Below are 12,162 nucleotides of genomic sequence, written 5' to 3'. Positions count from 1 at the left end.
TTTATATGCTAAATAGTTTGCAATATTTCAGTGAAATCTTTCTTTTAAAAATCATTCTCTTCAAACATTAAAGCCTTTGTTTCTATAAAATGGCAGCATTTTTATATATTCAATGAGGCCTCTTTAAACCTAAATCCAAGCCACCATTTCTACTGAATGACAATCTACCCCTACTGTATTTTTATTCCTAACGCTACAATAAGAGGAGGCCCCCATCTCCGTTGAATCTGATCCACAAACAAGACTATAATTTCTGTTGATTCTAATCCAAGGGAATGTCACTACAACATAATTTTTTTTTAACTTCCCAGGGTTGGCTGAGAAGTCACACTGTTGCCTTTCAATCAGATGACCACAGCTTGAAACTTCATTCCAAAGAATCTAATTGAATAACAGCACTTGAGTGCATCATTGAGGTAGTGAATGGGAGGTTTTGCCTATCTAATAAAACATAATTGATTCTGTCACTCATTTGAAGAAGACATATGTTATATGCTGGCCAACATTTATCCCTAAACAAATACCACATAAAATAAATTACCCAGTCATTTATCTTGTGATAGTTTGTGAGATCTAATGGTGCAAATTAGCTAAAATAATCACAATCACAATAATGACTCCATCAAAAAATTACTTAATCACGTTTGTAGCACCTCGAAGATGTGAAAAGTGCTATAAAATTTCAAATTCTTCATTTTCAATGCTAGCAATTATCATCTTCACAACCAATGAGATTCCACTTCTGAAATATAGATACCACACATTTTCCACATTTAAGTTTTTAAAAATTTTTATTTATTAGTGTCACAAGTAGGCTTACATTAACACTACAATGAAGTGAATGTGAAAATCCCCCAGTCACCACATTCCTGTGCCTCTTCGGGTACAATGAGGGAGAATTTAGCATGGCCAATGCATCTAACCAGCACATCTTTCGGAGTGTGGGTGGAAACCGCAGCACCTGGAGGAAACCCATGCAGACACGGGAGAACGTGCAGATCCACACAGACAATTATCCAAGTTGGGAATCGGACCTGGGTCCCTAGCGCTATGAGGCAAAAGTACTAACCACTGCGTCACCATGCCGCTCAGAAATTCAACTGATTAAATAAAGATGTTGTTGCTCAATACATTACAGTTGCACATAAAATTGGCAGGGATGAGAATCTCGATTAGGGTGCTTAGGGATGGATGGAGTCTTGTCAGAATGTGAGTATAGTGTTTGGATGAACGGAAGCAGTTGTCTTGTTTTAGATACAGGATCAACAGAAAAGGCTGCCTTGGTGTAAGTTTGAGTTAGCATGAGGTCTTAACTTGAGTTCATGCTGCAGGGATGAAAAACATTAACCTTGTTTCACAGATTTGATATGACAGTCTTGACTTTAGATCCTGGCCTTGTTTCCACCACAGCAGCATTAATATCAAAACAACGTAACTGTTTCCTTGATGAGTATTTCTGCCCTGCTGGATTCAGTTATTTATTGTTAGTCCTCCACATGCAATGCTTTATCATTTGTTACCATCACCCATCTGCACAAGAAACTAAACAGCTAAAATGAGTCATAGGAAGAACTGCCAAGCAGTAAAATATATATCAAGTTGTCTAAATAACATCCAAATACAAGATGCAGGATTTAAACATATCATTAAATAATAATTTATAATCATAATAAAAAATACTTCAGTTCTATAGTTATTGCCTATCCATGAACAATTATTAATGCGTAAGCATGAAAAATAGCCTTAAACAAAAAATTAGTAAAAATTAGGCATGTTAGCCTGTGTGTCTTTGGCCTTAGTCCCACCAGAAAAGCACTCGTGGTGGAAGGAAATGGCAACAAACATTCTTAGTCCTCAAGGGAGAACATCACTAGAATCCCAGATGTCTTTTTGCATCTTTTTCTTGTATTCATTTGCACAGTGCAAATAAATAGTTGGTTCACATTATGCGCAAATGTCAAACAAAAAGAGTCTATTATTGCAGGTACTGCAGGTATCAATTTGCAATCAGTATGCGCTCTGAAATGAATTGGAAGCATCAAGTTATATTTCACCTGGACATGTTATTCTTTGTCAATATGACATCCGCAATAGTCTGTCTCCATTTTCAGTACAAATTGATTCTCCAGTAATAGATTGCACATTATGCTTCTTTCTTCAGTGTCAATCATTTACTTCCAGCTTCACCACATCCATTCACAAGCCCACTGTAATGACTTTAATCAGGCAATTGTTAGAATATGAACTCCCTAATTAAGGGCCAAATTGATGGGCGAGTCAGGGTGCCTCTTGCTTTGTATTTAACCAGGACTGTCAGTTCCTCTGGGACTCCCAGTGTAGACTGCTAACTGAAAGCACTCTGTAAGCTGCTGTCAGACTTGTAAATAAAGGGATCTTGGTGAAGGGACTTCTGCCTCTGAGGATATATTTTACCCACAATCTCCAATGATAGAGATTAGACAGAAAAGAGATGAAAGTGAAGCACCCTCTTTGATCAAATGGCTACCAGTGGTAAGGAGAGTAGTCCAGAAGGTGATGCTAGTAGAAAACTCCCATATCTACAAAGAAAGTAGCGTCTTTCATGAGACTGGCATTACTATCAATGAGCACATGATCACTGTGGATAAGTTTGTTGGCAACCTACCCAGAGTTATTGCTTTCTTTTCAAATGCTCACTCTTCTCATCCCTAATGATAGTGCCACTGTCTAAGCCTTTGGTATCTTCCCCAATTGCACAATGTCATGTTCTAGTGCAATTATATCCCCAAAGATGTCATGGGTCACACCCCAACACCACAATCTCTTCAAACAAAACTTTTGTGAATGTAAGTTGCAAGCCCAATGAAGATGTGTGTATTGTTACTATTGTAACATTAAAATTACTTCTGTATTTGCAGGCAGATTTATTGGGGTTACTCCTTTGTATGGAATGCTGCTAAAATGGAGGTCTGCATTCATACACTGCTCCAACTAGTTTAACTTGTTTCAGATATGAATTATAGCATATTTGCATACTGATAAATGACAGTACTGGACTAAGTGCTAGGCTGCCAGGAGATATAGCAACTTACTGATACTTGAATTTTAAAAAATAGAGGTACAACATATGCCATTTTTTTCAGTATGTTAATTATCTTTGAAACATTTTTGGGGCGGCACGATGGCACAGTGATTAGTACTGCTGCCTTGCAGCTCCAGGGACCCAGGTTCGATTCCCCACTTGGGACACTGCGTGGAGTTTGCACATTCTCCCCGTGTCTGCATGGGTTTCCTCCGGATGCTCCGGTTTCCTTCCACAGTGCAAAGATGTGCATGTTGAGTGAGTTGGACATGCTAAATTCTCTCTCAGTGTACCCGAACAGGAGCCAGGACATGCCAACTAGGGGATTTTCAAAGTTACTTCATGGCAATGTTAATGTGAGCTGACTTGTGACTAATACATAATAAATAAACTCTAAATATTACACTCACCTGTATAATGGATTAATGCTCTGATGTGAATCTTGCTACAATCTGTTCTTCCGGATGCAATTTTCTTTCTGTTCACTGCCTGCATTTGGCATGCTCAATAACATTGTAACGGATAAGTTATGGAGAATGCCATGACAATTCAAGAAATCTTGCCAAGGGGGTCCCCCTGGCCTCACTAGGCAATGGAAATGGGACTTGAGAGTTCTCATGATCTATTCCACAATGATCTTGGTAACGTACAAGGCCTGCTATGAACCTGTTTGTAGTCTCTGTCCTTGGATAGCAAAACAAAATCATCAGACAAGGTTGAAGCCAGGGGCCATGGCTTTCTATTCGTCATCCTATCTCATGGGTCTCACTGAATAGTGCTTGTATCCTGGATTGCCTGAGCATAAACAACTCATTGCTGTCTCACAGGTAATACGAGTTGACATGCATAATGAAATGGCCTGCTTCATACACTATCTGGGCATTTTGGAAATGAAATCCCCCTTGCTGGTGAAATTAATGGGGTTTTCAAATGAAACGTTCACAGCTGTATGGGTGGCATCAACAGCACCTATGCATGAGAATCCAGGCGCTCAGAAGAGGCTGATAAACATTTACCCTCACTTAGAGAATGTGCCTGGACAGGGAATCCATGATGTGTCCAAAGCAGCAATGCATCACTGACTGCTGGATTGGCCCCAGAGGCCGTTTGGAGGCACAGGGGTGTAAAAATGTGAAGCACTTCTATCACCTGCACAGCCACAGATAAGGCTACATCCGCTAGTGGAAAGACACTCCATAAGATTGCAACAGCGCCAAGTTTCTGTCATAGGGTAAACGGGAAAGCAGTTTTCACTATGGCCAGAATTCTCATCGCTAGAGACTGAGGTGCTGCCGATTATTGTGATGGCTTTCTGCACCGGATTATCCACTTTTCAACTCATTATTTTGCATCAGCATGATGTCATATATCAGGTGGCAGGCTGAAAATCATCTGCCCCTCATTACCTCATTGGCTCGTATTTCCAGGTGCCAGTTTGAACTGTACCCAATGCACACAATCACACTGCAGCCCAGGATTTTTTGTGACAAGCACCAGCATGGCCCCCAAGAACATAAATACCCACAGCCCTGAAGTTCAGCAACACACTGACGGCACTCCTCCAGGCAGTTGAGGATCAGTGGGTGATACTTTTCCCCTATAATGGGGGCTGGAGGTCTCACCACAAAAGGGTGGTGGTGGGGTTGTCACCAGGGCGATCAGCACCAACACAGTGGGTCAGAGGACTACCTTCCAGTGCAGGAAGAGAATGAATGATCTCACCCACTCTGCCAGGGTAAGGCAACCTTTTCCATAATATCAACTCACTCTCTTGTAAGGCCAGCAGGCCTTTGAAGGATTGTAGTCTACAGGAATTTCACACACTACCAGCGCAAGGGACATCACCACTGATTCCCTCACATACACTTTTATATCTCCATCTCTTGTCATATCCGTCACAAGTTATACGCTCAGCCTTTACATCGGTGCAGTCAGCATACACAGCAGGGAGGCATGCATCTCATCTGCTTGTGCATCTGTCCTGCTTCACAGTCTGTCCATCTGTCTTTATGCAGGAAACGTTTGGCCACAACAGCAGGGAGAGATTTCAGACGGATGTCAGACCTCAGACCACTCAGTCTCAATGGGGTGCAGGCACCAGAGTTGGCCACTAAGGACAGAGACCATGCCTGCACCAATCGTCTCCCAACAAGCCAAGATCAACATTTTAAAATAAATCAAAACACAACTAATATTTCATTTAAAACATTAAATGAAGTGAAAAATGTGATTAAAATCTTCTACCTATCCATTGTCATAATGTCAGTACTTTACAATGTGGGTGACTATGCAGCCAATGGCTAATTATTTTCTTCTCTTTATAGTGGGCACCAGCAAGAAAATGAGTTTTTACACCCCTGTGTCCACCAGCACCCAGCCCAGCAGTGCCAGCCGCCAGGCCAGCTCAGATGAGGATTCTGAGGACCCGCTAGATGTGAAACCATTACAGTGTTCACCCACACCCTCTATCAGCACAGAGACATGCAACTCAATGGAGCCTAGTTTTAGGTCAGGCTTGGGTCATTATCTGGTCATCACAGCACAGATTTGGGTCCATGGCTTGCAAAGGAAGTGACAGCCAAGGTCACTGACACTTGGAGGGGTGCTACAGGCTAGACTCTTGCTAAGTTCCAGTCTGATGACAAGCCTCTGGAATTAGCACTCAGAGTGTTGTTGGAACTCCAAATACAGTTGGGACACATAAGAACATAAGAATAGGATGAGAGTAAGCCATCTGGCCCCTCAAGCCTGCTCCGGCATTCAATAAGTTCATGGCTGATCTTTTCATGGGACTCAGCTCCACTTACCTGCCCGCTGACCATAGCCCTTAATTCCTTTACTGTTCAAAAATTTAACTACCTTTGCCTTAAAAGCATACAATGAGGTAGCCTCTACTGCTTCACTGGGCAAAGCATTCCCCAAATTCACAACATTTTGGGTGAAGGAGATCCTCCTCAACTCAGTCCTAAATCTGCTCCCCCTTATTTTGAGACTATGCTCCCTAGTTCTAGTTTCACCCGCCAGTGGAAACAACCTCCTTGCTTCTATCTTATGGGGAGGTGATGGCCTAGTGGTATTATCGCTGACTATTATCGCTGGATCCAGAAATTCAGCTAATATTCTGGGGACCTGGCTTCGAATCCCACCATGGCAGATGATGGAATTCGAATTGAATAAAAAAAATCTGGAATTAAGAATCTCCTGGTGATCATGAAATCATTGTCAATTGTCAGAAAAAACCCATCTGGTTCACTAATGTTCTTTAGGGAAGGAAATCTGCCATCCTTACTTGGTCTGGCCTACATGTGACACCAGAGCCACAGCAATGCTGTTGACTCTCAACTGCCCTCGGACAACTAGAGATGGGCAGTAAATACTGGTCAGCCAGTGATGTTCATGTTCCATGTATGAATAAAAAAACTTATCTATTCCCTTCCTAATTTTATGTGTTTCTATAAGATCCTTCCTTCATTCTTCTGAATTCCAATGAATATATTCCCAGTCTACTCAGTCTCTCCTCACAAGCCAATTCTCTCAACTCCAGAATCAACCTAGTGAATCTCCTTTGCACCCCCTCCAGTGCCAATACATCCTTTCTCGAGTAAGGAAATGAAAACTGCACACAGTATTACAGGTGTGGCCTCACCAGCATCTTATACATCTGCAACATAACCTCCCTGCTTTTAAACTCCATCCCTCTCACAACGAAGGACAAAATTCTATTTGCCTTCTTAATTTACTGTAAACGCATGGTGGCACAGTTGTTAGCATTGCCAGGGACCTGAATTCAATTCCTGGCTTGGGTCACTGACTATGTGGAGTTTGCACATTCCCCCCATCTGCATGGGTTTCCTCTGGGTGCTCTGGTTTCCTCCCACAGTCTGAAAGACGTGCTGGTTAGGTGCATTGACATGAACAGGCGCCGGAGTGTGGTGATTTGGGGAATTTCACAGTAACTTCATTGCAGTGTTAATGTAAGCCTTTCTTGTGATTAATAAATAAACTTTAAAAATTACCTGCTGCACCTGCAAACCAACGTTTTGCGATTCATGCACAAGGATACCCAATCCCTCTGTACAGCAGCATGCTGTAATTTTTTACCATTAGAATAATAGTCCATTTTGCTGTTCTTCCTACCAAAATGATGACTTCACATTTACCAACATTGTACTCCATCTGCCAATCCCTTGCCCATTCATTTAAACTATCTACATCCCTCTGCAGATTTTCAATGTCCTCTGCACACTTTGCTCTCCCATTCATCTTAGTGTCATCTGTAAACTTTGACACAATACACTTGGTCCCCAACTGGGAATCATTTATATAAATTGTAAACAATTGCAATCTGAACACTGATCCCTGGGGCACACCATTAGTCACTGATTACCAACCAGAAAATTACCCATTTGTTCCCAGTCTTTGCTTTCTGTTGGTGAATCTCCTCTATCCATACCAATACATTACTATCCATACCTGTAACACCACGTACCTTTATCTTATGCAGCAGCCTTTAGTGCGGCACTTCGTTGAATGCCTTTTGGAAATCTAGATACACCACATCCACCTTTTTCCTGTTGTCCACCACCCTTGTAATGTCCTCAAAGATTTTCAGTAAATTAGTTAAACATGATCTGCCTTTCGTGAACCCAGCTGCATCTCCCAATGAAACAATTTATATCCAGATGTCTCACTATTTCTTCTTTGATGATAGATTCAAGCATTTTCCCCACTACAGAAGTTAAACTAACCATCTTATAGTTACCTGCCTTTTGTCTACCTCCTTTTTGAAACAGTAGCGTCACATTTGCTGTTTTCCAATCTGCTGGAATTGCCCCAAAGCGAATTTTGGTAAATTACCACAAGCACATTTGCTTTTTCCTCCACCATCTCTTTTAGTACCCTGGGATGTATTCCATCAGGGCCAAGAGACTTGTTTACTTTTAGCCCCATTAGCTTGCCCAACACTGCCTTTTTAATGAAAATGATTGTTTCTAGGTCCTCACCTGCCATAGTCTTCTTGTCATCAATTTTTGGTATGTTATTTGTGTCTTCCACTGTGAAGACCATCACAAAATGCCTGTTCAATGCCTTGGCCATTTCCTCATTTCCCTCTTCTCATTCTCTTACCTTAGCCACACTTTTTCATTTTATATATTTGTGCAAATTTTTGTGATCTGTTTTTATATTCTGACCTAATTTACTCTCATAATCCATCTTACTTTTCTTTATAGCCTTTTTCATGGTTTTCTGTTGACCTTTAAAGATTTCCCAATCATCTACTTTCTGATTAATCTTTGCCACTTTGTATGCATTGTTTTTCAATTTGATATCCTCCTTTATTTCTTTAGATATCCATCGTTGATTATCCCTTTTCTTACAGTCCTTTTTTCACTGGCATATACTTTTAAATACTGTGAAAAATAGCTTGAAACTCCTTCACAGTTCCTCAATTGACCCACTATAAAGTTTTTGTTCCCAGTCTATCTTTGCCAACTCCTCCCTCAACCCATTGTAGTCTCCTTTGTTTAAGCATAAGACAGTGTGTTGGATTTTACCTTCTCACGCTCCATCTGTATTACAAATTCAACCATACCGTGATTGCTCCTTCCGAGAGGTTCCTTAACCAATACATTATCATGAATACAGGTTCATGAATTATTCCTGTCTCATTACACAGGAATTTTTATAGGATCAAGAGAAACGAGAGTCCAACGCCAGCATACCCACATCATCATTACACAGGACCAGATCTAGGTTAGCTTTCTCCCTTGTTGGTTCCCTTACATAGTGGTTGAGGAAACTATTGCAGATACATTCTGTGAACTCCTCCTCAAGGCTGCCTTGACCGACCTGGGTTTGACAAATCGACATGTAGATTAAAATCTCCCATGATAATTGCCATACCATTTTTACATGCATCAATTATTTCTTTGCTGACTGCTACACCCTGTTGTCTGTGATGAACTCAGTGGATGTCCTGTGGTGGGCTGAGGCCTGGAAGGTCTTGACCTGCTTTGGGTCTCCTGCTCTGAGGCAGGTGCACCTTCCTCAGCCTGAGGGGCTGGGGCTTATGGGGCCAGCTGGCTTGTCAGCCCAGCAAAGTCCTGGGTGGATGGCCCTCGAGTGTCCATCTGATACTCTAGTATAGTGGGTGCCCGAGGGCCTGTCCCTGATTCCTCGTGGTTCCTGGGGAGAGATCAGTTTGCCCTGTCCCCCTCTGGCCTAGCGACTGCTGAAAGGTTCTCATGCCTGAAGCTATGATGTGTTGGCCCTTGCACACATCTGGTAGAAACTAATAGACCAAGATTTCCATGGTGAGCTATTTCAATAGCCATAGGGACTCTATAATTAGGGGGATTGATAGCAGCCTTTGCAGGATTGACAGTCGTGCATGGTATGCTGCTTACTTGGTGCCAGGAAGACGGACATCTCTCGCCACTTTGAAAGGATATCAGAGTGGGAGGGGGAGGATCCAGTTGTTGAGGTCCATATTGGGACAAACAATATAGGCAAGACTAGGAGAGAGGACCTGTTTGGGGATTATCAGGCGCTAGGAACTAAATTGAAGAACAGGTGCTCAAGAGTTATAATCGCTGGATTACTATCTGAACCGTGTGCAAATTGGCATAGGGATGAGAAAATTAGGCAAGTAAACACGTAGGTAAATGAGTGGTGGAGGAAAGAGGGGTTCCATTTTATGGGGCATTGGCATCAGTATTGGGACAGGAGGGATCTGTACTGTTGGGACAATCTTCATCCGAACTGATTTGAGACCAGTGTTCTAGCAGAAAGGATAAAGAGGGTGGTCACAAGGACTTTAAACTAGCAAGTGCGGGGGACAGGAAGGGTAAAATTACAGGAAGTATAATGGTTAATGGGAAGCAAAGCAGCAGGTTTGCATGTGGGGAGGAGGGTTCAACTACATGGGAAAACTATGAAAAAAGTTAAAAGGGAGGAGAACTCAGGAGTTGTTATTAATGGAGATGTTAGGATTCAAAAAGAAGGTACAAAAACTAGTATGTGGGCACTTTACCTACATGCTCATAGTATTTGAAACAGATGAATGAGTTGACAGCACAAATCACTGCGAATGAATATGATTTAGTAGCCATTACAGAGACATGGTTGTAGAGTGGTCACAACTGGGAGTTAAATATCTTGGGGTATCAGGCTATTTGAAAGGGCAGACAGGAAGATAAGGGAGGTGGTGTAGCTCTGATATTTAAGAGTGACATCAAGGCAGTAGTAGGAGATGATATAGGTTCTATGGAAAAAAAGGCTGAATCCATTTGGGTGGAAGTTAATAATAGTAAGGAGAAAAAGTCACTGATGGGCATAGTCTATAGGCCATTGAATACTAACATCACAGTGGGACAAGCAATAAAAAAGGTGGCACGGAAGTTCACAAACAGGATTTCCTTTGCACATATATAAATATATTTTGCTTCTGTGAACTTGTTATCTAGCAAGTGGCCCTTCTATCTGATGTAATCTTTGTGCACAACAGGCACATGAGCAAGGCCTCTGGCTCCAGATAAATGGTATTGGCCAATGCATTCCTGAGACTTGAGTCAGAGGGTGTTGCAACATGGTTTATTCACCTGATGCTTTTGCACTGAAGAATGGTCAATGTGGACTGAGTAGGATTTAATGGTGAGCCGCATTTCAGTTAATCTTACTGGGTTCATTTTCAATGGCCTCTATGTCAAGGCAGTTAGGCTTGAGTCTGGATTACATGTCCACCAACAGTCAGAGATTTTATACCTTTCTGGTGGCTTATAGCACTATGTTGTGTCCATGTTTCCAGCTGGATGTCATCCCTATAGTAGTCTTCACTCCCTTCCTAATACAGAGTTATGGGCCCGGCTAAAACCACCCCACCTGCCATGATGCCCATTGCTGTCAGGACTGGAAAATCCCACTTGATGTTTCAGAAAAATCTAAGTCAGACATTTACCTATAGTCAATATGAATTCTGCTATGGACATCACAAAGTAGGCCTCGTAGTCTTGAGTATATTAATAGCAAGACTTTGTTAACAACTTATAATTTGTACATAGATCCAGAAGAAGGTATAGGTATGGAGCTGACTCCATCCTTTACACATCTTTATCCATCTATAAACTGTCCCCGGTTTTGGATCATGTGCCATCTTACTTCACTGTGTATACTGTACTCCATCCCACATTAACCCTATATGCACTAGAACCTAGTCAATAGACCCTGTAGCAATACCTGCTGGTCATGTATTGCATGCTTATAGGATCCAATAATCTTTTATCCTCCATCCTTTTCTGTATATTCCAAGCGCATGGACAATGGGGCCTCCAGAGGAAAATTCATGATTTCACACACCACAGTTCCCTTTAAATCCTCCACACTTTTAAATGCTCAGAATCTGCAGCCAAAACTGAGCTTTAAAAAAAAATCTATTTTTATTTACAAACCAGGCCTGAGTGGGAATACAGCCCCTGCTACCACAAATTTTGCAGTCAAGAATCCAGCATTTGGGGACATTGCTGGGATCAATTCATCCAAAGTGTAACACTATGGAATGGCACCACTGTGTGATTTTCAACATCCTGATCTCTTCCTGCCTATGGGACGTTGTAAGAAGTTTCACAACACCAGGTTAAAGTCACAAGTTGGACTTTAACCTGGTGTTGGGAGACTTCTTACTGTGTTTACCTCAGCCCAAAGCCGGCATCTCCACATTACAGGACCTTGGACAGACTGAGTACCAACACCATTTTTCTTCTGGTGATTTGTAGGAATGCAAAGTGGATGGGAGTAATGGGAGTGACCTGCATGGTGTTGGGCAGGTTGTGAGCAGGTTGTCCAAGGTCAGGGGAGGAAAATCATTGGGACCTTTGTTTGGGCAGAGCTTCAACAAAAACCTCTCACATCCTATTGAAATTGCTAGATTGCCTCAACATTGCCAGGAAAAAGTGAAGTTTCATTCCTGGAAGGAAAATCATGTTTGTGACTACAGCTGTATCCTTGTAAAGGCTTTTCCTGAACCTTAGCAACAGTCATTCAAGATTATAAGCTTTTGTTTTCAAAACAAATTTGAATTTTCCCCTCCTGAGCATATTATAACT

At 41.8% G+C, this 12,162-nt stretch overlaps 1 protein-coding gene across 1 annotated transcript in view; it reads right to left on the bottom strand.

Annotated features, from left to right (window-relative positions):
- The window catches only part of LOC145346497 (arf-GAP with SH3 domain, ANK repeat and PH domain-containing protein 1-like), a 320,720-nt gene extending 312,033 nt beyond the window's left edge, over positions 1-8,687 (bottom strand). The window contains exon 1 of the mRNA XM_080193831.1: positions 8,617-8,687. The gene's annotated coding sequence lies outside the window, so the exon portion shown is untranslated. The remainder of the gene's footprint in view (positions 1-8,616) is intronic.
- Positions 8,688-12,162: the final 3,475 nt, after the last annotated feature.

This window comes from Carcharhinus amblyrhynchos, chromosome 8 (genome assembly GCF_965287045.1).
Source record: "Carcharhinus amblyrhynchos chromosome 8, sCarAmb.v2.hapA, whole genome shotgun sequence".
Classification (NCBI taxonomy): Eukaryota; Metazoa; Chordata; class Chondrichthyes; order Carcharhiniformes; family Carcharhinidae; genus Carcharhinus; species Carcharhinus amblyrhynchos.
The sequence above is the reverse complement of the archived record's forward strand: the minus strand, read 5'-3'. Positions and strand labels throughout refer to the sequence as shown.